At 56.2% G+C, this 25,201-nt stretch overlaps 1 long non-coding RNA gene across 2 annotated transcripts; it reads left to right on the top strand.

Moving 5' to 3' along the window:
- The first annotated feature begins 18,716 nt into the window (after window positions 1–18,716).
- Window positions 18,717–23,535, top strand: LOC115892947. 2 transcript variants are annotated; one of them, XR_004052903.1, is made up of 3 exons: window positions 18,717–18,864; window positions 19,284–19,357; window positions 19,853–23,535. It is a non-coding gene; the product is annotated as an uncharacterized LOC115892947 (long non-coding RNA). The 2 variants fall into 2 exon arrangements; XR_004052902.1 differs by having other exon boundaries at window positions 18,717–19,357; window positions 19,853–19,923; window positions 20,162–23,535.
- Window positions 23,536–25,201: the final 1,666 nt, after the last annotated feature.

Raw genomic sequence — 25,201 nt, 5'->3', positions numbered from 1 at the left:
TAAAAATACATAAAATAAATAAAAACTCACTGTCCTTTAGTAACAATTACTTTACTTCTAAGGGATTTGATATAAAAGCAGCACCGCGAGGGGACCCGGTGACAGTGCTTGTGGGAAGAATGGTTGAGCCGATCCACCCTGGCCTGGCCTGGCCCGGCCCAGTCTCCCCATAGGCAAAGCAGCAGTGATGACTCAACTCCTCCTCCCCCGTAAGTCAGGACCTGCAGCCAGGGCCCCGGCGCCTACACCAGTGGGTCTGGGCTTTCCTCTGAGGCATCACAGTTCCCTGGAGCCTTGGTCGACGAAACCCCTCCCTCCCAAGATGGGAAACTGCAGGCAGGATCCTGAGCCACCGAGAGGGAGACCTAACCCAAGCCCCGAGAAGGGTTCTCCCAGCACACGCGGGAAACTCGCCTTCTGAACCACCAAGAGGGACACCTAACAGGAGCCCAAGAAGGTTCGCTCAAGTGGGTGCGGGAAACTCGCTTTCTGGATGCCGCTCCCTGCAGACCCGTCCTCACTGAAGAGTCCGGGGAAACGTGAAGAAAATACCCTCAAATCTCTGCAATCACCTGCCTTTTCCCTGCCCCCCACTAAAGCAACCAACACTTCTCCAGGTTTCTGGGGAGGCCCTGAGGGGACAGGATCCTCTTCCCAAACAGGATCCTGTCTCCCAACAGACAATGCCCAGCACCTACCTCCCTCCTCCCCTCGTCCCACCCTCTCCTTTAGGTGCCCCCAGGAGTACTGACTGAGCACCTAGTGGGTGCCCGGCACCACAGCTGGGCCTGACCCTGGGGCCACAGGGAGGTGGCCAGGTCCTGCCGAGGGGGACAGGCCAGGGAGTCCCAGCCCGGGAGGAAGCTCTGGGCACTATGGCTGCCCTGTGGAGGGGCCTCTCTCTGCCAGGACAGCAGGTGGGGTGTGAAGGGAAGGCTGACCTTGGGTCCTGGGCAGGCCGAGGGCCCTGTGAGCATGTCCCTGGTGAAAGGGAAATTCAGGCTGTGGAGAGCGGTGCCTACGTTGGATTCTGGGGGTTGGCATCCCAGGACCTGCTGCTGCTCCCTGGAGCTCCAGCCACCTGACTCAGTGGCACCTTGGAACTGGGCCCTGAGCCCAAGTCAGCCTTGTGTCCACATCTGCTGTGTCCGCTCTGTTTCTGTCCCCCACGCCTCCCTCCTGGTCTTCTGAGCCAGCACCATCTCCAAATAGCCCATTCCTTCCTGCAAATCACACACACGTGCGGGCCGCGCACACCTGCTGTCGTGGAGATGGGGAAGTAGGAGAGATGAATAGAGGCCCATACATTGTACAGAAGGAGGGGCAGGTGCAGATAAAAGCAGCAGACCCAGCGGCAGCTGAAGTGCATGGAGCACGGTCCAGGCCGGCATTGCGCTGAGCACCTGATGGGCCTCATCTCGTGAATCCTTGAGGCAGCTCCATGGCAGAGGAGTTAGTATCACCTGTGCTGAGCAGAGGAGGAGACTGAGGGTCAGAGTGGAGGCTAAGCTGCCCTGGAACTCCTCAATCTGCCTGTCCCCTGTTATGAAGCCCCCTCCCTGCCCCTGCAATTCCTGAACTCCTCTTTTATTGACCAGCATTCCTCAGTGAGCAAAAGGACATGATATTTATTCACACAATAATGTAAACAGTGTTTATGGAGCATCTATTACTCTCCTGTTCTGGGCACGAAGGAAGTTACGATGCTCAGAAAATCCAGCCCTTGCTCTGCTGAAGCCTGTCTTCAAATTGAGGTCAGGGGAAGACAGATAGGAAACAAATATTAAACATATGAAGCATAAATGTGACGCAGCAAGTGAGGAAATGCAGGGCAGAGACATGAAGATTCAGGGAGCAGGGAGGACAGGGGTGAGGTGAGTTCTACTTACACGGGGTAGGGAGAAGCCTCAGTCACCAGGGGCTGGTGCAGCAGGAGCCAGAACAAGGAGCTGGAGTCCCGCAGGCGGGCACTGGGAAAACCGTCCCAGGCAGGACACCTGTTCATCTAGTGGCCACTTCTCAGGTGCTGGGGACACCGAGGGCCAGAGGCGTGCATCCTGTAGCAGGCTAGGTCCCATTCCGGTGACCTCCTCCACACCAGGCTGTGGCCTTCCAACATCAAGGGCTCTGTCTTGATCACCGTGAAGCCCTTGAAGAACAGCTGGTCAGGCGGTGGGGAGCTCAGCCCACCTGCCAACCTGCCCACCTATCTATCTGCCCACCTGTTTGTTTCACAAGCAGGCCCCCTGTGTCGCTGGCACCTGCCTGGCACAGAGCCCTTGCAGCCTGTTTGATGAGGATCACTTGTCCTGCAGCCAGGGACAGTGGGGTTTGGGTCCAGCCCTGCCACCTCCTGGCAACCTCATTTGTGAGAGCTGTTGAGGGGAAGAATGTGGAGATTCCTGTAGGATACTCCCAGCCAGGTCTACAGGAAGTGCTTAGTAAGTGTCAATCACTGTGTCTCCTCATCCCTCCGCAATCGCGCTTATGGGGCTGAGTCACACTCTGCCTCAGTAAAACACCTTCTTTCTAAGTTCCAACAGGTCAGGGAGGCTGTCTCACAATTCTGTGCAGTCTTCAGCACAAAAGCTGTCTGTCACATGTTTTCCATTCCCCATTATTCATCCATACATCCTCATCTATCCATCCATACATCCACCATCCATGCATCCACTCACATATGTACTCATCTATTGATCATCTATCCACCATCTAACCACCCACCTATTCACCAACCAATCCATCCACTCATCCACCATTCATCCATCCACCCACCCATTCATCCATCCATCCCCATCCATCCATCCATTCATCCACCATCCATGCATCCAGCCACCCACATATGTACTCATCTATTCATCATCTATCCACCATCTAACCACCCACCTATCCACCAACCAATCCATCCTCTCATCCGCCATCCATCCATCCACCCACCCATTCATCCATCCATCCCCAGCCATCTATCCATTCAGCCACCATCCAAGCATCCACCCATCCACATGTGTACTTATCTATCCATCATCTGTGCATAATCTAACCACCCTCCTATCCACCAACCAATCCATCCACTCATCCACCATCCATTATCCATCTGTCCATCCATCCATCCAACCATCCATCCATCCATCATTCATCCATCCATCCCCATCGATCCATTCATCCACCCATCCCCATTGATCCATTCATCCACCCACGTATGTACTCATCTATCCATCATCTATCCACCATCTAACCACCCACCTACTTACCAACCAATTCATCCATCCACCCACTCATCCACCATCCATCCATTATCCATCCATTCATCCCCCATCCATCCGTCCACATACCATCTATCTATTCACTCATCCATTCATCCACCATCCTTCCCTCCATCTATCCACTCACCCACCCATTCCTCCATTCATGATCCATCTACCTACTCATTTCTCCACCATCTATCCATCCATCCATCCATCTATCTATCCATCCATCCATCCAAGCCTCTATCTAAAATTTCATTATCCCCTCTGCCAACTCACCACTTACTTTTTAAACACTTCCTGAGCTGAGGAGACGCTTGCCTCTCTGGGTATCCTCCGTGCTCGACAGAGAAACACACTGTGTGTGCAGAGCCTTTGCTTCCGTCTTTCAGGCATGAATTCTAATGAAGATGTGAGTCTTCGGTGTCTCCGATATGACCTTGCCAGACCTCTAGTGAGGATGGTGGTTCTCAGCAGTGGCTGTTCAGGAAGCTAATTGGAAGTCATTGGAAGAACGCTGGAACCCAGGCCCCGTGTGACATTTGGATTTCATTGGTTTGGCGCGTGGCCTCGACGTTAGAGTTTCTTGAATCCCTCAGGTGATTATCTTGTAGAGTCAGGGCAGAAGCCCTTACTGGATCAGGGGGACATCCTGATTGCAGCTGTAGAAACACAGGCAGCAAGGCTTGGCCCCTGCCTCCTGAATCCCAGAATCCGGGGGGTGACACTTACAGCACTCAAAAGCTTTCACTTCTTATTCCCAGGCTGCCTGGATTTAAGGTCCATGTTTGTGTTTGAGAGACGTGGGTCACTATTTGCTAGGTCCATGTTTGTGTTTGAGAGACGTGGTTCACTATTTGCTGGGTGGATGTGATATGGGCATATTTTCTCCCTGCGGGTGCCCTGCTTAGCTCCTGGGGGTGTGTTGTCTGTGATACAATTAAAGGTATTGTCAATGCCGCAGAAAAGATGGGTGTCTGCCCCACGGGAGATGGAAAGCTCATCCTGCTACTGTAGTCAGGAGAACCACAACTCCTGGGCCGGGGCTGCGGCCCAGGAAGGTGACCGGAGTCCGCTGCCAAATTGCCAGCCTGGAGGCCTCATTTCCATGCCGTAATCCCATAAGCAAATAGTGTGATTGTATTAGTTGAGGGTAATTTTTCACACTTCACAGTAGCTGCTCAGTTTGCCTCTTGATTCTGCTGACTCTACTAGGAATTTGCACAATAAAATAATGGAAAAACTACAATAACCAGTGAAGCCAAACCAAAAATCTCATTCTATCAAACTCTCAGAGCAGAAAGGGCCCACGGGCCGCGGTCAACCCTCTCCCCTCCAGTGCCCCTGTCTGCAGCTTTCTTCCCTCATTCAGGCCTGGCAGGGCAACAGCTCAGCTTGCTCTGTGGGCGTCTAGGGTGCTGTGTTGGGTTTACCTTGCCTTCCTCCTATTTTACTTGGTTTTGCCGGATTTTCATGTCACACACGTTTCTGAGCCACAAAGCCAGGTCCCTGCATGGAGCAGACTCCTGATGTAGAACAGAGGTGGAGGCCTGGAAGAGACATGTCCTAGAGGCAGGACAAAGTCCTCCGTCCCTGTGGCTGGCAACGCTCCCTGGGGGGCATGGCCAACTGGGGGCTTGGGAGTAGGAGAGAAGGCACGGTGGTCTTTGTAGGCTTCTCTCGGGCAAGGGGCAACTTGAACTGGCAGGAGAGAGAAAGGGGTGAGTCTACTTGCAAACTGAAGGCTGGGGATAGCTCTGCTTGTCCACGCTGACACCTGTTAGCCGCAGTGGGCTGGGTTGCTGGCCCCAAAAGACCTGTCCACGTCCTAACCCCCGAACCTGTGACTTTGGATTCATTTGGAAAAAGGGCTTTTGCAGATGTGATTAAGTTAAGGAATTCAAGATGAGAAGGTCACCCTGATATATCTGGGTGGGTCCCCAAGTCCAATGCCAGGTGTCCTCTTCAGGGAATGGAGACGGAGATTCGGGACTCAGACACATGGAGGGGACGGAGCCTGGGATTGGAGCCGTGAGGCTGCAGGAATGTGGGAGCCACCAGAGGCTGGAAGGAGCCTAGAGCCTCAGGAGTCAGCACAAAGGCGGGAAGGAGCCTAGAGCCGCAGGAGGCAGCACAGGCCTGAAGACACTTTGAGTTTGGATTTCTGGCCCCAGACTGTGAGAGGATACACACAACTTGCTTTATGCCCCCGAGCTTGTGGTGGCTCCTTCCGGCAGCCCCCGGGCCTCGCACACGGGCTCTCTCTAGCAGGTCCCGAGTCCCATCTCACCCTTTTGCAGGCCCTGTGAGGTCCGCTCCAGGCTGTTCCCAGGCCCCAGAGCTAAGCAGTGGAGACTTAGAACTGTCCAAGCCGAGCCACACGCTCAGAAAGTGAGTCGGGATTGCCTTTCTACAGAATTTTTCTCATCAAGCCGGTAGGCTGGGTGGGGGCTGTTTTGTGGACGGGGGTCTGAGAGATTTGCCCAGTGTCGCAGACTGTCTCCAGGCTCTCTCCTTACCTTCAGTCAGGAGGGTGGACAAGCAGGGGCTCCTTAGGCCCGGGGCTGCAAGGTGGCCGTGGGCAGGCAGAGCATGAGAAGGACCTGCAAGAGGAGGAGGAGGAGGCCCTGGGGCTCCAGCCTGGGGCAGCAGCTGTGGAGGAGGGAGGCAGGGAGGGAAGGCGGAGGTGGGGCAGCATTTCCCCTCTGCTGTCTCTTACGGTCGGGGGTGTCTCGGCCTCCTGATGGGATGGTGGGTCACTGGCAGACAGGAGAGGGGTACAGGCTGTGGGCCAGCCATGTTCACATTCAAGTTCTTCACCAGGGCAGAACCAGATGGAGAGACGAGGGGCTGCTGACAGAGCGGGGACTTCAGTGAGCTTTTTACACATGTGTCCGACATTTACCCACTGGGTACTAGGAACAACCACTAACCTAATAACAAACGTAGACTTTTTCACTTTTTGTTCAAAGTTGGGAATTTTAAAAATGTCCACAGCCAAGCGTGCCGCCCTGCCCACCGCTCCGCTCCCCTGTGATGCCACCCTATTTCCATAGCCCCTAGTATGGGATCATCAACCCGCCTCCGATGGAGAGGTCTGTGAGCCTCTGCGGAAACTCGCTCGTATTTAAATGCTGTTTCTTCTTGTCTAGTTTTCCTATCAGCAAGTAATCTCTCACTTTGGTGTAAATTAACTATCCTCCTTCAGTTTTCTTTTCTGGTTTTCTAGATCAAGCAGCATCATAGGAGACACATTAATGGTTTTATGTTGAAGTAAAGGAGAAAGGTCACTTTCTCCCAGCAGAATCATGAGGCCCTGCAAAGCTCCCCAAATATCCATGTTTTCCCCACACTCCCCAGTTTCCAGGGAGGGGCACGTGGCTGATTTTCCTGAGTGAAAGGTAAGCGAAGGGGTGTGTGGCCCAGGCTCACTGTGATCTGGTGCCTCACTCCCTCCTTCTCCCATTCTCAAGCTGGGCTGGAAGTTAAGGGCTGAGATGGGGGAGCTGCAAAGGGAAGAGGCTGGGTTCCCCCATCACTACCCAGAGGAACCCATGCCAGAGAGGCAGCTGGCTGTCCTTGGGGCTGGAGGGTTGGTGGTGCCAGTCCCATTTCTTGGGATCTCTGAGGAAGAAGAGCAGTGGGGCAAGTGGTTTTGCATTTCCACCTCTTGGTGCTGTCCACATCACACCTGTTGTAAAAGGTCAGAGTGGAAGCCTGGGGCAATTCCCAGCTTGTCTCTGATCACTCACTGCTCTTATGATGTAGGGCACCATTTAACCCAGGGTAACAAAACCTCCATTTATCAGGCCAAAGGTAGAGAGTGCTGGGCTGGTAGAGTGACTCTGCTACCTCATTAAATGGCTTCAAACTCTGAGCCCAGGATAGCTGCTCTGGCTCCTGCCATCACATCTGCATCCCAGCTAGCTGAAAGGAAGAACGGGCCAAAGGGAGTGCATGCCTATTACTTTGCAGAACATTTCCCAGAAATGGTGCCCATCCCTTGTGCCTAGATCCCATGGGACCGGCCTAGTCACACAGCCACACCATGCTGCAAGAAAGTCCAGAAAAGCCTGCCTCTATCTGGGCAGAGCCATGTGCTCAGTTACACTTGAGGGTATCTCAAAGTTTGAGTGACTGGAGGGTGGCAGAGAGCTGGCAGCCAAGCTGGGGCTGCTTCTCCTGGTGGGTCTGAGGCCAGCTGGCATGAGGTCTGGTCAGGCATGAGAAGGCGGGAGGTGAGGCTGAAGACTTGGAATTTACTGCAAAGAGGTGTTTCCAGAGTTCACTGGCCTGTGGTTTTCTCAACATGGGCACTGCTTCCTGCAGCACAGCAGGTAACCAGGGGAGGAACTGGAGCCCAGCGCCGCTCGGTCACTTTCCTGTCATCCATGTCACACTTGTCACAGATAAAGTCTGCAGGTTTCAAAGTGTGTGGTTCCCCTTCCTGTATCCCAGGAGAGCTACATGCTGGGGGTGGAGGTCTGCAGCGAACCTCCCACCACTCAGACGCTGGTTGCGAGTGTTCTCACCGTGGCTCGGACAAGCAGGGGTCACTCGGAACTCATTTGGTTCGATGGTGTTGGATAATTCCTCTTCCCTTTTTTCCCAGCTGTTCAACGGTATGCTTTGTTTTGGATAGAAGCGGACTCCCTCCCCAGCAGAGAGCGGGAGGCAGGCATTGTGATCCCTGTGCATTGAAGAAGCTGGCGTTCTAAAGACGCCCCGCGTGACACGGCCTCATATTCTGGAGCCAAACAGGCTTCTGCGGGGGATGGTGTCTCCATTTCCCCAACCCCAGGGGCCCAGCTGGGAGGACACAGCAGGCAGGGGTGCCCCTTGCTGATCCTTCCACAAGACCTGCACTCAGTCCCCACATCGACGGGCACTGCCCACCCAGACTGCGCCTACTACGGTGCGCAGCACCCAGAACCAGTGCTCACAATGGGAAGCCAGGACTTTGGAGAAGTGGGAAACTGGAGCCCAAGGGCAGGGTGCTCAGGAGAGACCCATCCAGACAGCAATACTCAAGGCCAAGTGAGACCCACGACATGCAGCCAGGGAGAAAGCAGTGCCTGCCCCATCCAGACCCGCGTCCCGTCTGCCTGTCTTGGGCCTGTCCGGGGTGCAGCCAGGAAGGGTCTGCACACGTGGGCCAAGGGTGCTGACCACAGAGGGATGAGGGCACTGACCACAAACAGGGACAAGGAAACTGACCACACACAGGACGAGGACACTGAGCATGTACACAGGATCAGGTATCATAGGAGGGAGTGAAGAACTCCCAGCAAAATCCAGGAAAGAGCGCTGCAGAGAGACCAGGGTGTGGACAGAGAGACCCAGGTGTGGACAGAGAGACCCGGGTATGGGCAGAGCGACCCAGGTGTGGGCAGAGAGACCCGGGTGTGGACAGAGAGACCCGGGTGTGAGACCCGGGTGTGGGCAGAGAGACCCGGGTGTGGACAGAGAGACCCGGGTGCAGAGAGACCTGGGTGTGGACAGAGAGACTGGGGTGCGGACAGAGCACTGCAGAGAGACCCGGGTGTGGACAGAGCACCGCAGAGAGACCCGGGTGTGGACAGAGCACTGCAGAGAGACCCGGGTGTGGACAGAGAGACCCGGGTGTGGGCAGAGAGACCCGGGTGTGGGCAGAGAGACCCGGGTGTGGGCAGAGAGATCCGGGTGTGGACAGAGAGACCCGGGTGCAGAGAGACCTGGGTGTGGACAGAGAGACTGGGGTGCGGACAGAGCACTGCAGAGAGACCCGGGTGTGGACAGAGCACCGCAGAGAGACCTGGGTGTGGACAGAGAGACTGGGGTGCAGAGAGACCTGGGTGTGGACACAGAGACTGGGGTGCGGACAGAGCACTGCAGAGAGACCCGGGTGTGGACAGAGCACCGCAGAGAGACCCGGGTGTGGACAGAGCACTGCAGAGAGACCCGGGTGTGGACAGAGAGACCCGGGTGTGGGCAGAGAGACCCGGGTGTGGGCAGAGAGACCCGGGTGTGGACAGAGAGACCCGGGTGCAGAGAGACCTGGGTGTGGACAGAGAGACTGGGGTGCGGACAGAGCACTGCAGAGAGACCCGGGTGTGGACAGAGCACCGCAGAGAGACCTGGGTGTGGACAGAGAGACTGGGGTGCAGAGAGGCCTGGGTGTGGACAGAGAGACTGGGGTGCGGACAGAGCACCGCAGAGAGACCCGGGTGTGGACAGAGCACCGCAGAGAGACCCGGGTGTGGACAGAGCACTGCAGAGAGACCCGGGTGTGGACAGAGAGACCCGGGTGTGGACAGAGAGACCCGGGTGCAGAGAGACCTGGGTGTGGACAGAGAGACTGGGGTGCGGACAGAGAGACCCGGGTGCAGAGAGACCTGGGTGTGGGCAGAGAGACCTGGGTGTGGGCAGAGAGACCCGGGTGTGGACAGAGAGACCCGGGTGCAGAGAGACCTGGGTGTGGACAGAGAGACTGGGGTGCGGACAGAGCACTGCAGAGAGACCCGGGTGTGGACAGAGCACCGCAGAGAGACCCGGGTGTGGACAGAGCACCGCAGAGAGACCCGGGTGTGGACAGAGAGACTGGGGTGCAGAGAGACCCGGGTGTGGACAGAGAGACTGGGGTGCAGAGAGACCCGGGTGTGGACAGAGAGACTGGGGTGCAGAGAGACCCGGGTGCGGACAGAGAGACCCGGGTGCAGAGAGACCTGGGTGTGGGCAGAGAGACCTGGGTGTGGGCAGAGAGACCCGGGTGTGGACAGAGAGACCCGGGTGCAGAGAGACCTGGGTGTGGACAGAGAGACTGGGGTGCGGACAGAGCACTGCAGAGAGACCCGGGTGTGGACAGAGCACCGCAGAGAGACCCGGGTGTGGACAGAGCACCGCAGAGAGACCCGGGTGTGGACAGAGAGACCCGGGTGTGGACAGAGAGACCCGGGTGTGGACAGAGCACCGCAGAGAGACCCGGGTGTGGACGTGTTCTTCTGTCATTGGGAGGAAGAGAAGGGAGGGCAAGAGAGCGGAGGGAGGAAAGGGGAGGGAGTGAGGGAGGGCGAGAGGGAGAACACCCCTCTGTAGTAAGAGATGCATCTTGGGCAGGCCACCCCTTTCCTCTGCTGGAGGCCCCCACTGCTCTGCTGTGCTGGGTGGCGCCTGCAGGGTGGCAGACAGAGGGGTCTCCTGGGCCAGCCCATGTGTCCCGGGAGTGAGGTCGAGGTCCACTCCTGCTGGGGACGTGATCGCTGCTTTCTCTGGAGGGTGTGGGGAGGCAGCGGAGTTCCACCCACCTCAGAGGAAGTCCTTGCTCTTCCAAGCAGCCGGGAAGGGTGAGAGCCTCCGTCCTTCAGGCCTTCACCATGGCTGCACTGTCTTCCAAGTGCAAGAAGCTTCTATTGTAACAGACCCTGGCAAGGAGGAGCTGCGCTGGGGCAGCCCAGACCCAAGCCACAGGGAGCTGAGCCTGGGGCAGGCCAGCGCTGGGACCCTGCAGGGCTGTAGTCATTACGGGTGCTTGGTGACCTCCCTATGAGGGCAGAGCCCATCCTCAGGAACGGCCACCACCAGCCTGGCCTCCGCTTCTTCCCTGGGCAGTGTCTGTCTCGCCCCATCTCTGAGCCTCAGCCCCGTCTGTTCAGTGAGGGGCTGAACCGCTGCTCCCAGAGGCCCCTCTGCCTGGGCAGCGTCTGACCTCAGGCCCTGACTGCAGGACGTTTGCAGGACGATGCCTCCTGCCTCCCTCCCAGGACAATCTCTCACATCCTCCCTGTTCCCTTCCACGTGGCCTCTGGCTGCCTCGCATCTGAACTGCTGAAGTCCTGTTTCTTTGGGCCTCATCCTCTCCTCCATCAAAATGAGGAGCCATGGACTGCAGGAGCATTGAGGAAGCCACCGGGAGTCCCCACTCTGCATCGGACAGAGAGACCCGAGTGTGGACAGAGAGACCCGGGTGTGGACAGGGAGACCTGGGTGTGGACAGGGAGACCCGGGTGTGGACAGAGAGACCCGGGTGCACTACAGACGCACAGACCAGGCACGCCCTTCCTGTCGGCAGCCATTCTGGGGGTGGTGCCCCCTCTCCGAAATCAGCAGCACACCAGCTCCCTGTGCTCCGTGTGACAAGCTGCCGGGGACAAAGGTAGCACCCAGGCTTTTCTTCCTCATTCTAAACCCCACTGAAGCCACAATCTCCAGGGATAATAGCAGCTTGTTAACAAATCCTGTTTGTGTTGCATTTGCTGACAGAGAGACTCCCCTGGGACCACAGCAGCAGGCACAGCGTTCCGGTGACAGAGATCGATGCCACAGATCGGGGAGTGGAGCCACCGGCTCCCCAGGCTGAGTCCCCTTCCGGTCTTGTGGCCACATTCCTTCCTCCCTCCAAGAGGATCCCAGGGAGGGCAGTCCCGCCTGGATGCGTCCCTCACGCCCTATCAGGTGGCCCCAGCCGCTGGGCATTGGGAGGTGGCCACATGGAGACATGGACATGAAGGCTGGGCGAGTGTGGGGACCAAGCGAGCTGGCTGCTGGACACCCACCCACCCTCTGAGCTGCACCCAGACCACGCCCTCTGTGCTCTGGACCCCAGGAAGCAGTCAGCATGGGGGGGGTCCCACTCACAGGCCCTGATGCCTTCCACCTGGGCAGCTGCCACGTGCACCCTCAGGCTTCAGACTCCTGGCCGTGGGGGCGGTGGTGTGGGCCCCAGGCCGTGTGTGCAGATGCACTGGCCCTCCTGTGCTGGGCCCACAGGGAAGCCGGTTCCATCCGCAGAGTCTGCAGGTAACGGGGTCCCAGGCCAGGCGCTCCCCTTGACCCCTGTGGGTTTGTTCCTGCCACCCGCTCTGTCCCTCCCTGGGTGCCCCCACCCCCAGATCTCCTGCAAGATGGACGTCAGGGTCCTCGGAGAAAACGGTTCCGTGCTGGGGCCGCTTTGACTCCCAAGGACCCCGTGTCCGATGGCAACTTGTAACCCCACCCCTGTAATGAGAATGAAAATGAATTCAATTTGTATCATTTCCTATTAACGTTACTGTCCTCGGCCTGAGATGGAAATTGGGAGATGGTATTTTCTATTGGAGGCATGTGGGTTTTTTTCCAGGCAGTATTAGAATTTTAATCCTTCATGGTCTGAAAAGCATTAGAATCCATTAGCCGTCTGCAGCGCACCGTCTCCATTTGCCATGAAGCCTGTTCCTTCTGAGGGGTCCCGTTGGAAGGCAGCAAAGGGCCCCACAGTGGTGGGGGTCTCGGCTCTCAGAGCAGCACCAGGTGGGCCAGACAGGACCCAGGCAGCGTCCATGCCGGCACCTCCAGGGGCCAGACGTCGTCTGTGAATGTGGGCCGAGCTCTCAGAAACAGGGATCATTGGATGAGAAGCCACCTGGGTGCCTAGGGAGCCTCCAGGGTCTCTCCCACTCTGGTTGGCTGTGGGTCCAGGCTCCACCGTGGCACACGGCTCCAGAGGCTGCACAGCCCCGTGCTGCCCCGAAGCCGGCTCCAGAGGCTGCACAGCCCCGTGCTGCCCCAAAGCTGGGCTCCTCTGGTTGGGGCTCTCCGGATCTGGGACATGAATTGTTCTCCCAAGTCCATGCCACTGCCTGGGGACATCCACCCTCCCCCTGTGCCAAATCATCCACACACCCATGCACAGCCTGGCTGCCTTCTTGTCCTGTGGCCCCGCCTACAGCCGCCTTGTGAAAGGGGCACTCACAGTGTTGAGCACCCACAGAGTGGCTCCCTGGGGCAGAGCCTCACCTCCATGCCTCCCGAAGGAACCCTGTAGCAGCAGCAGGACCACCCTCCACGCTTGACAAATGAGGCGCCTGGGGCTTGGAGAAGCTGGGTGACTTGCCCAGGGCCACTGGCAGCCTGGGTGGGCACCCGCTCCTGGCCACTGTCTGCGGGCTCCCGGGTTAGTGGGGGCACCTGTGCTGGGATTTTACTTCCTGGGAAACGTTCTCATCTTGATACATGGAGATGGTGCACTGTGGCACTTGGGGACACGGACAGTGACTCTGCACTGGAAGCTTGAATCTTATCCTCTGTTCCATGCTTGTGTCTCTGTGGGTGACTGACTTTATCTTCCTGTGCCTCGTTTCCCTAACTGTAAAAGAAAAATAATTTTCTCCCTACCCTACAGGGTTATCAGGGTGACCAGCATTAAATCATCCAGGGGTGGCTCCTGGCATGAGTGAGTGGTGAGGAGGCTGTGGCTGCAGCCTTGAACCTCAGGATAACCCTGTATTCCTCGTACGCTAAGGGGAAACTGAGGCACGTGCCCCACCTGCTCACGGTCACAGGGCAGAGGCCAACAGACCGACGGTGCCTCTCAGGCCCCAGGTCTGCACTGGCTCCTGTCCGCTGCCTTGCTGTGGGCATGAGGAATGGAAAGGCTTCCAGAGCAGGGTCTGCCTCTAGGGGTCTCCTCCAGGCCAGGTGCCCTTCCCAGGAGTGGCGGCTCCATCTGTCCAGTGCCTTCCACCTGGACATGCACCCCGTCCTGGCCACCTGAGCGATTGTTATTCTGCACACAGAACACCCAGAGGCCTTCTGGAATGGAGCCGTATTAATAACTGTGCACAAGCGCCCACCGGGTATGGAAATTCACAGTGAAGTTAATGATGTCATTAATATTGTGCCCGGCTCCGCAGCCGCCTAAGTGGGCCACCCATTCCTCGGTGGCCATTTTTCAAGCTGCAGTCTCGTGCTGTTCCTGGAAGAGCCGAGTGCCCAGCCACTAACCAGTCCTCCACAGATGCCCTTTACGCTGATAATGATCTCTCCTTTCCTGATGAACTCGCCTCTGCTTCCCTGAAAAGCGCTCCTCCAGGCTGGCATGAAGCAAGCGTCCAGTTAATTAACTGCCTCGTAGGGAGACGTGTTCCTCCGTGAGTTCTCTCTGCTGACCCTGCCCAGCCCTCTCCGTGTCATCGAGAGAACTACCCGGCTGCCTCCTACACGGGGGAGGGCACTGGCCCCAGACCAGAGGGGCGTCGCCTGCCCTAGAGGACAGCACACGTGCCACCTGTTTTCCTAATTTAGTGGCATAAGTCGAATACTTGCTACCACACAAGCTGAAGGTGTCTGCTGTGGTGAACCCACATCACACAAGGTGTGAAGCAAACCAGTGGCGATGTTTACTCTTCTGGGTTAAACTGGGCCTGTATTCGAGGCCGCTTTCCACTAAGTAGCAGCTGTGGGCCTTGGAGGAGGCTCTGCTTTCTCCGATGCGGTTTCCGTGAATGTCTGTGGGGCTACTGATACCCCCGTCACAGGCCACACAGACCCCGTCGGCACCCACGCTACACACCAGGTAGACGCAGTGGGGTGATCGTCTCTACTCACAGGCTCCATTTTAAAAACCAAAAGCAGAACAAACAAACAAAAGACCCACACAGCCTCCGTGAATTATTTAGTAATGATTAACGTCAATTTTTCTCTATCTGGGAGATGTACCTGGCTCTGAGCCGCCCCCTCTGCAGAGTCCAACAAACCTGGTGCAGCAGCCCTGAGGCTGAGAGATCTCCACGGAAAACACCCAGCCCTGAGCTGATGGAATTCCACCCAAAACACCCAGCCCTGAGCTGATGGCATTCCACCCAAAACACCCAGCCCTGAGCTGATGGAATTCCACCCAAAACACCCAGCCCTGGAGCCCGGGTCCTCTGCTCGTGTCCAAAGCTTCAGTTTCCAGAGGCTCTTGTAAGTGGTGAGAGGAGACAGTGGAGACCCACGGCCTACTTTCCTGGGCTCCCCAGGATCCCCAATATCCAGGTAAAAAACCACTGATCCAGGTCTCCTTTTCCTCAGGAAGAAGGAGGCCCCGGAGGACATCCCTTTGTCCCAGGTGGGGATTCAGTCCCCATCTTAACCCCGAGGCCTCATGTCTTTGTGGACAAACCACACGGCCAATCCCACTTTCTCCCCCATCCAGAATCCCCCGGGACACACGTATCCACAGGCTACTCACAGCGGCCTGGATGTGGGTCCCTGTGGTATCCTTGGTGGGCACTGCCCCGGTGCCTTGGGTTGGGGGTGACACGGCTCAGGGCTGCAGGCCAGGCCCTGGAAGCAGGGAGGAGGCTTGGTGCGAGCGTTTGGTATTATCTCACACGCTCGGCAGACTTTTGGAGGATGAGAGGCTGTCCCACTGTGGGGGGGAAGGCACTTCGTGGGTGGTCCTTTTCAGTGCATGGCTCTCTGTGTGGTGCCACTCTGCAGACCCTCCAGAAAGCACCTGCCCAGCGGGAGGCTCCACAGAACGTGCCTCTGCTGTGAGGAGGCCAGAAACTCCCAACACTGCGGTAGGGATGTTGTTGAATTGAACCTTTCTAGATGAGGCTGGTCCCTCAGCAAAAGGATCCCACTTCAGAACGACAGGTTTTGTTTTCTCATTTGGAAGCCTGAGATCAGAGGACGTGTGACAGAAAAATTCCTGTGATGGAAAGCAGTGTCTTCCTGTCTGACTGTGAGTCTGCTGGCACAGACGGGGCCCCCAGGACCAGGGCTTCTGAAAAGTGAAGGCGGCCGGACAATATGGGCAGTGGCCACACTGCGCAGACACTGTGCTGAGTGTTTTCAAGATGCTGTGAAGTCCGGTGCGAGAGTGGCCTTGAGCCACAGTGCTGGCAATGGGCGTGGACCCAGGGTGCACCCAGGCAGCAGGCCTGACCCACAGCTCCGTGTCACACCTGGAGGTGCTGTGAAGGGGCCAGAGGAGCCTGCCTATGGCCCAAGCCTCTGTGGATGGAGTGTGGAATGCACGGGAGGAAGAGGCCCAGCTCCTGTTTGGGCTTGGCGGGTGGAGGTGCCCTGGGACTGCCAGGTGGAGGTCTCAGGGCTGGTGGGGAACGTCGCTGGGGAGTGGCAGGCTGTGTGGACGGGAACATTGCTGGGGAGTGGCAGGCTGCATGGACGGGAACATTGCTGGGGAGTGGCAGGCTGTGTGGACAGGAACATTGCTGGGGAATGGCAGGCTGTGTGGACGGGAACATTGCTGGGGAGTGCCAGGCTGTGTGGACAGGAACATTGCTGGGGAGTGGCAGGTTGTGTGGACGGGAACATTGCTGGGGAGTGCCAGGCTGTGTGGACGGGAACATTGCTGGGGAGTGGCAGGCTGTGTGGACAGCAAGCAGGAAGGATGAGAGTAAGGGCTGGAAAGAAAGAAGGCAGAACTGGCTCACGCAGCAGGAGGCTGAGAGCTCCAGGTGCCTTAGAGAGCTCTAGCAGGGGGGCGGAGGCCAGAGAGTGTCCTGGAAGCCAGAGGACAGGCATTTCCAGCAGGAAGACGGAGGCTGGGGGTGTCTTGGAAGAGAGAGGAGAAGGCGTCTCCAGCAGGGAGGCAGAGGTTGGGGGCATCCTGGAAGCAAGGGAGGGAACAAGGTGTTTCCAGCCAGGACTGGCAGGCGGGGGGTCGTCCTGGAAGTGAGAGGAGAAGGTGTTTCCCTCAGGGAGGCGGAGGCTGGGGAGTGTCCTGGAAATGAAGAAATATAGTGTTTTCTGCAGGTGGTCACCATGGACACCATCAAGGAACTCAGACGCTGGCCATGTGCTTCTGCAGATCTGGTTGTAGCTGGGAGGGACAAGGGACAGGTGGGAGCCTCAGAATGGGAGGCCCGTTCCTGAGGGAGGAAAGCCAGGATGATGGAAGCTGGAGCCACAGAGCACCCTGCTGCACCCACTTGGTGGACTTTTGCCAGAGCTGCTTGGATCCCTTTTACTTCAGAGTCAACCCTAGGCTTGACCATGGCCAGCACTGCTTTCACCCCCAGGGCATGGAACGTCCCTCCCTGTGCCCAGCCCTGCATCCAGTCAGTGCCCAGCCCTGTTCAGGAGCCCTGAGCCCACGACTGGCAGGTGGTGACCTGAGCTCTCTAGAATGTTGGGAGCTGTGGGGGCACCGTGGGACTTTTACAGAAGATACTTTCCTATTAACCAGTAATCGGGAGGTGCTGGTTCCCACCCTGTTCCTTGTGGTCTTTGTATTCCACGTTTGTTCCTGTTTGGACTGCATTTTCCCACTGGCTTCCGAGGTCATGAATTTCTTGAGATCTTTGCAATCTACCATGTTTCTACAAGGACACTGACACTACTCTACAGCAGCCTCCTGCTGCCTCACTGCGGAAACCTGTTTGCCTCTAAACCGCAAGCGTCAGCATGAGGGAGCCCAGCTGGGGCGCGGAGCAGCAGGCCTTCCGTAGTTCAGGTCGTGCCTGCCATGTGTTGACAGACCCAAATAACCAGGAGAGGAAAACAACCCACGTGTGTACACACAGCCTCACACACACACACACACACACGTACATGCACAGGTGAGCACACAAACAGGAGCACACAGTGAATGCACACACACACAGATGCTCTGAAAACACATGCATGGGCACACGTGACTACAGGCACACACTTGCATGCATGCACACACACGAACACATGGGCACACACATATACATGCATAGCTGAATATGCTCAAACGTGAGAACACAGTGAATCCACATGCACAGGCACACACTTGCATGCATGCATGAACACACATGCACACATGGGGATACACACACATGCACACATAATGTATGCAAACATGAACACACAGTGCACACACATGGACACTCAGAAATGTGTGAACACATAAGGGAACATAAGCACACACATGCATGGGCACATGTGACCATAGATGCACACACAGGAGCACACATGCCCATAACATGCACACATGTGAACACACACATGCATGGTGAGTGTGCACAAATGAGCACACAGTGAATGCACACATGCTCAAACATTTATGAACACATAAGAGCACATGTACATGCAGTGCATGGGCAACACATGACCTCAGGGCACACACTTGCCCACATGCATGCATGTGCACACATACACAGGCAGACTCACACACACACAAATACACAGGCAGACTCACACACACACAAATACACAGGCAGACTCACACACACACTTGCACACACATGAACACATGAGCATGCATCTGCAAAGACTCAAACACATGCATGCACTCAAGTGCACACACACAAACACACTAAAAGTATGTTCCCACGTGGAAGCCAGAACACAAGTACACCCGGTCTCCTGAGCTTATGTCCACGGTTACTTTTCCCCAGAAACTACGGGGAGCAGACTTGGAGCTTAGAAGTACTCTGTGAGCCCCAGGGATAGTGGCTCCATCTCTGAGTCACCGAGTCAGAGGGATGTCCCCAGGGGTCAGGCAGGGCCCTGACACTGGAGAAGGGATGGGGGGACTTAGGGGCCCAGGGGAGGAGGTCCCCTCTCTTCCACCCTCCAGTGGCTCCTGTCCAGAGACTGAGGCCCTTGTCGCTTGGGTGTGACCCTCGCGTTCAGTGGCACCGGTGCCTACACCTGCCACTTCACTGTCTGTGCCCTGAGCTGGGTGGCAGCTCCACCCTTCCTGAAACTGTTTTGCTGCAATGAAAGCTTGATGTTGAGGAAACTGCTCAGATCCTGTTGAGAAAGACACACAGCCCTTTGAATGTTTTACCCAATGAATCATTATAATGTTTCCAGTGGGTCCAGGAGATGCAAAGCATCATTGAATCCATTGTGTTTATGGAAACGGAGGAGGAGATGGCATGAGAGCTGCCTTTGGAAAGGGGTAGGCAGACAAGGAGATTCCCTGAGTCCCTGCAGTGGGCTCTGTGCAGGTGTCAGGCTTTCAAACCATGGCATAGCCACTAACTGCAGGAGGCAGGTGGTTTCAGCCACACCAAGGCCTGAGAAGCCAGCAGCTGGCTGGGAGCAGAGTCTTGCAGAGCAGGTTACCTGGGTGGTGCCATGCAGTGCAGGGAGTCATCCCGGGTGGGCTGTCCCAGGTAGGAGTCGTCCTGCGTGGGGAGTTCTGGGCAGGCGGGCCCTCCTGGCAACTTCCCTCTGGAACTAGCCTGGGCATCTCTGCCTGCTCTGGCCTCCTGTGCTCACCCTGACCTGAGCCGCAGGGACAGGGCCTGTCACAGCCCGAGGCTCCAGGGAATGTGCTGCAGCCTGGCCTTGGGCGCTCCTTTCCTGTCATCCCAGGGACGGCAACAAAGGAATTGGTGTCAAGTTGGATGCTACTGCCCCTCTGCTCTCAGACGGTGGTCGGTCCGTGGGTAAGTTCTGGGCTCTGAGCTGGTTTCCACTAGAGGTCCCCAGCATCTGGCCTGGTGCTCTGCCTCCTCGTCCAGGGCTCCCAAAGTCACTCCAGGCTTTGTTCTGCTCTGATCGGAGTCGGCCACTGGGAAATTCAGCCATTGACGTTGAGGCTGCTGGGGGCTTCCTTGTCACCAGAGTCCCCTGTCCCCTCCCTAGCGCTGCCTGGGGATTTCAGAGGGAGCCTCTCCCTCCCGCTCTTTCCTCCTGTCTCCTCCTTCGTCCTCCTCCCACCTCTGTTGCCCTGTCCTGTCTTCTTTCCCTCTTCTTCTTCTTCTTTGTTTTTTTTTGTAAAGTTTCCCCATCTGCAGTGTCACCCAGCCCCTCCCTCCCTCCCTCCCTCTGGCTGGTCCTGCCCAGTCCCTCAGAGGCTCCTCCGTGCATTTTACCTGCACTTTATTTTTATTTATTACATCTTCAGAGAAGGTGTTTCCCTCCACTTGCCCATGTTTCAGGCCCAGCCCTGGCTTGCTGTTGACAGTTTGGAAGTCCTGGCATTTCTCCGCCTCTCAGGGAAGATTTGGGGGTGCGTCTGATGTCACTGTGGCTGGGGGTGTCTGGGGGCCGGACACAGTCAACACCCTCTGGCCTTGCGGTGCACTCAGGATGTGCCTGAGGGAGGGTTCTGGAGAGAACAGGGGCCTCCTGGGGTTCTGGTGCCCTCTGTGTCTGGATCCCGATGGCCAGCCTTCAACCTGGGGTTGGCACCGTTGTCCCTGGGGTGACACAGGGGTGTCATAGGGATGTCATGGGCATGTGCGCAGGGACCTGCCTATCTGGTGGCGTGGGTAGCAGCCGGGCCTCCACTCCCAAGACCCGAAGAGGGGACAGATGATGCCACCATTGAGGCCACAGACTGAGACCAGCCCTGAGGCCCATCCATGGTCACGATCAGCATCTAAGCCCCTGGGCCTGGCAGGAGAGAAGTCGCCTCAGGAATGTCAGACACCACGGCTTCATGTCTCTGGCCACACGACGGCCCGGCTACTGGATGGAGTCTGTCACACAGCCCGCAGTACTGAGTCAGTGCCCCGTGCCCATAGGACGAGGTGGTGGACAGGTCCAGGCAGCAGACACTGGGGACTGACCCTTCTCCCTCTGTGTGGGGCTTCTCCTGGGCCTGCCTGCATCTTGCTCACCTGCAGGCTCGGCAGCATCAGGACAGTAAAGTGCCTCGCCATGTGGGCCATTTCCCCTGCTCTGTCATCTTTAAATAGACAGGGGAGCTGCTTCTTTGCAAATCTGTCAGTACTCGGTGTCCCGTGGATCTCTGCAAGTCCACGGGGTGCTCCAATGTGGAAGAACCTTTCATACATAGTCAGGGGCTGTCCTTAAAGGAACCTCTTTTGCGGTTTTCACAGACACAATCATGGACCTGAGGACAGGTGCACAGGGGCCAATCTCGACAGCTCAGTGAGGGCAAAGTGAGCTCCTTTCGCTATTATTACTGGCTACATAGTCAGCAGGAGAGAACTTCCGGGTCTCACGCACAGAAGGGTGTGTCTCAGCCAGCCCTGCTGCTACGTCTCCACTGACTGAGGGACTTGGAAATGAGACATTCACCTCACAGTTCAGGAGGCTGGAAGTCCAGGGTAAGGCAGGAGGAGAGTGGACGTCTGGTGAGGCCCTACTTCTGGTTCACAGGTGACACCTTCTCACTGCTTCCTCAGTGGACAGAAGGGGCAGGAGAGTTCTCGGGGTCCCTTTTACAAGGGCACTGCTGCGAACTGAATATTTTGTTCTCTCAGCCTCCTGCTGCTTGAGTCAGTTCCGCCTTCTTTCTTTCCAGTCCGTACTCTCATCCTTCCTGCTTGCCGTCCACACAGCCTGCCACTCCCCAACAATGTTCCTGTCCACACAACCTGGCACACCCCAGCAACGTTCCCCGCCAACCGTTAGACCTCCACCTGGCAGTCCCAGGGCATCTCCGCCCACCAAGCGCCAACAGGAGCTGGGCCTCTTCCTCCCGTGCATTCCACACTCCATCCACAGAGGCTTGGGCCACAGGCAAGCTCCTCTGGCCCCTTCACAGCGCCTCCAGGTGTGACAAGGAGTTGCGGGTCAGACCTGCTGCCTGAGTGCACCCTGGTTCCACGCCCATTGCTGGCACCGTGACTCAAGGCCTCTCTTGCACCGGACTTCACAGCATCTTGAAAACACTCAGCACAGTGTCTGCGCACTGTGGCCACTGCCCGTATCGTCCGGCCGCCTTCACTTTTCAGAAACCCCAGTCCTGGGGGCCCTGTCTGTGCCAGCAGACCCTCAGTCAGACAGGAAGACACTGCTTTCCATCACAGGAATTATTCTGTCACATGTCCTCTGATCTCAGGCTTCCAAGTGAGAAAATGAAACCTGTCGTTCTGAAGTGGGATCTTTTTGCTGAAGGACCAGCCTCATCTAGAAAGGTTCAATTCAATGACATCCTTACTGCAGTGTTGGGAGTTTCTGGCCTCATCACAGCAGAGGCACTTTCTGCTGAGCCTCCCGCTGGGCAGGTGCTTTCTGGAGGGTCTGCAGAGTGGCGCCACACGGAGAGCCATGCACTGAAAAGGACCACCCACGAAGTGCCTTCCCCTCCTCCCCACGGTGGGACAGCCTCTCATCCTCCAAAAGTCTGCCGAGCGTGTGAGTTAACAGCACTCCTAAACGCTCACACCAAGCCTCCTCCCTGCTTCCAGGGCCTGGCCTGCAGTGCTGAGCCGTGTCAACCCCAAATTTCTGTGTCGAAATCCTAACCTGCAGTATAAATGGGATTAGTGCCCTCAGGAAAGGCACTCCAGAAAGAACTGTTGCTCTTTTTTACAAATGCAACAACCAACGGAGAAATCAACTGTGTGCAACTGAAAGGGGACCTTCACCAGAACCCAGGCGCTGGTTGTGATGGTCACTTTTGTGTGTCAACCTGGCTTAGCCACAGGGTGCCCAGACAGCTGGTAAAATATTATTTCTGGGTGTATCTGTGAGGCTGTTTCTGGAAGCAATTAGCAGTTGAATCCATAGACTGGGTGAAGACCCACCCTCCCCAGAGTGAGCAGGCAGCCTCCAGTACACTGAGGGCCCCAGCAGAACACAAAGGTAGAGGCAGGGGACTCCTCCTCTCTCTCTCTTCTGCTCAGCATTGGCGCTCCTGGTCCTCAGACCTTGCAATGGAACTACCCACAGCTTTCCTGATTCTCCAACTTGCGGAGGCTAGACTGTCCATAACTGTGTGAGCCAATTCCATATGATAAATCTCCTTCTATACTTCTCTATACACGCCCCACTGGCCCTGGTTCTCTGAAGAACCCTGATGCGCTGGCACCCTGATCTTGGGCTTCTGAGGCTCCAGAACTGTGAGAAATAAATGTTTATCAGTGAAGTTCCCCAGCCTGGGATATTCTGTTATAATCACCTGAACCGACCGAGGCAGGCATGAATCCCATGCATGGGGGACACACCCTCACGACCTGTCACCACCCAAAGGCCGAGCTCCCTATTCCATGCCCTCGGTGGGTAGGGATTCAACATGTGAAGTTGTGGGACACACTCAGTCCATAACAGGAGCAGAGAGGCAGCCTCCTCAGGTCTGGACGCCAGTACCCTGGGTGCAACCACGGGACCCTGGGAGAAGATGTTACCTTGTGTTTGCCGTTTTTAATATGTTTTGCTTTTATAATATAAAGTCAGTATAGAAAATACTGTACATATTTAAGTCTATGGAACCATTTATGAATACATTGTACTGCTAGAAATGCAAGTCATGTTCTGTTGCTAATAAACAAGATGATTCTGGTAACCTCCTGCCGTTGGCCATCGGAGGCCGGGGCTGCATCCATCCCTGCGGGTCATGAAACTTTCCACTGCATTTTCACTGTTCTCTGATCTGGGGGTTTTCAGCCTATAAGTGTCTCTTCTCCCAGACAAGAGTGAAGACGGTGAAGGGGTGTTTTCGTTCGTTTTCCTCTCTCTGCTCTCTGTGGCCTCACTGCCATCACGATGGAAAACTCGTAAATGAATCATAAGTGAATACCACCCACCCTGGGAGACAAAGCCCCTCCCGTGGCCCCGCACACCCCCTTTAGCTCCAGGTTCTCTGGCCCCACTCACAGCGGCGCTCCGAGCCCCACTGTCTTCACTGTCTTTGTTTCCTTTCCTTACATACTGTGTTTTAAATAAACTTTTGATTTGGAACAATTTAGTGGGAAAAGCTGCACACAGAGTCCCCACATCCCTCTCACCCTCTCAGTTCCCCTGATGTGGGCACCTCCCATGGCGTGGCACAGGCGACCTGCATCCCTCTCACCCTCTCGGTTCCCCTGATGTGGGCACCTCCCATGGCGTGGCACAGGCGACCTGCATCCCTCTCACCCTCTCGGTTCCCCTGATGTGGGCACCTCCCATGGCGTGGCACAGGCGACCTGCATCCCTCTCACCCTCTCGGTTCCCCTGATGTGGGCACCTCCCATGGCATGGCACAGGCGACCTGCATCCCTCTCACCCTCTCGGTTCCCCTGATGTGGGCACCTCCCATGGCATGGCACAGGAGACCCACATCCCTCATCCTCTCAGTTCCCCTGATGTGGGCACCTCCCATGGCGTGGCACAGGAGGAACCCACCCTGGTGCATGCCTGCTACGCAGTCACTCCAGCTGTTATTTGGATTTCACCCTTTCCTCTGCAAATGTCCTTTTTCTATCCCAGGCCCCAGGCCCGGGCACCACCACACTGTCCCCCTCGCAGCCTCCTCCTGGCAGCTTGAGGAGGACTAGTCAGGCATCCTGTACAACGCCCCTTCATTGGGGTTTTTCTGGGGTTTTCCTTACAATTATACTGGTTGGGAGCGCGTTTGGGAAGGACGACTCCAGGGGGTAAAGCTACAAAGTTGACAATTACACTGGGGGTGTGGGTTTGGGAAGGAAGACCCCAGAGGTAAAGCTACAAAGTTGACAATTACACTGGGGGTGTGGGTTTGGGGAGGACGACTCCAGGGGGTAAAGCTACAAAGTTGACAGTTACACTGGGCGCGCCGGTTTGGGGAGGAAGACCCCAGAGGTAAAGCTCCAAAGGGGCATTGTCACTCTGTCGTCCAGGGTGCTTGATGGCCACTTGGCATCCCAGGTGCCACTCACCTTCCTTACTTGGTGAAGGTGTGTCTCCCAGGGCTCTCCACTGTGAAGTTACCATGTTTGCTTCTCCTCACTCCATTCCTTGGAACTGAGTCACTATATTCAGGCCTTTTGGCAGTCGGGGTGGGAAAGATGGTGCTGATGAGATGTGGACACACAGAGGGGCATCCCTGGTCTCCTGTGGAAATAGCAGCCAACAGTCACCCTGTAGCAGGACGAGCCACAGACAAAACTCCTCAGATACCGGGTTAAAGAAGGAAGAGGTTTTATTTTGCCGGGAGTGTCGGCAGACTTGCGTCTTAAAAACCGAGCTCCCAAAAAAGAAATTCCCGGCCCTTTTAAGGGCTTACAACTCTAAGGGGTCCACGTGAAAGGGTCATGATAGATTGAGCAAGTGTTGGAAACGTGACTGGGGGCTACATGCATTAGCTAACAGAACAAAAAGTTTTACAATGCTTCCTTATACAATGTCTGGAATTTACAGATAGCACAAGTAGTTTAGGTCAGGGGTTGATATTATTTTTATTATTATTTTTTAACTACCAGAGCTGGGTGGTGGTGTCAGGCCATCTGGCTATTTATTTTACTTCTGTTTCTTTCTAACTTTTTGCTTTCTCCCTTTCCTCCTGTCTTATAAACTAGACAAGAGAGGGCAAAAGGATAGCAGGAGAAGTGGTAGTCTCCTTCCTTAACCCGGTA

Source organism: Rhinopithecus roxellana, chromosome 13, assembly GCF_007565055.1.
Source record: "Rhinopithecus roxellana isolate Shanxi Qingling chromosome 13, ASM756505v1, whole genome shotgun sequence".
In the NCBI taxonomy this organism is placed as follows: domain Eukaryota; kingdom Metazoa; phylum Chordata; class Mammalia; order Primates; family Cercopithecidae; genus Rhinopithecus; species Rhinopithecus roxellana.
The sequence above is the reverse complement of the archived record's forward strand: the minus strand, read 5'-3'. Positions and strand labels throughout refer to the sequence as shown.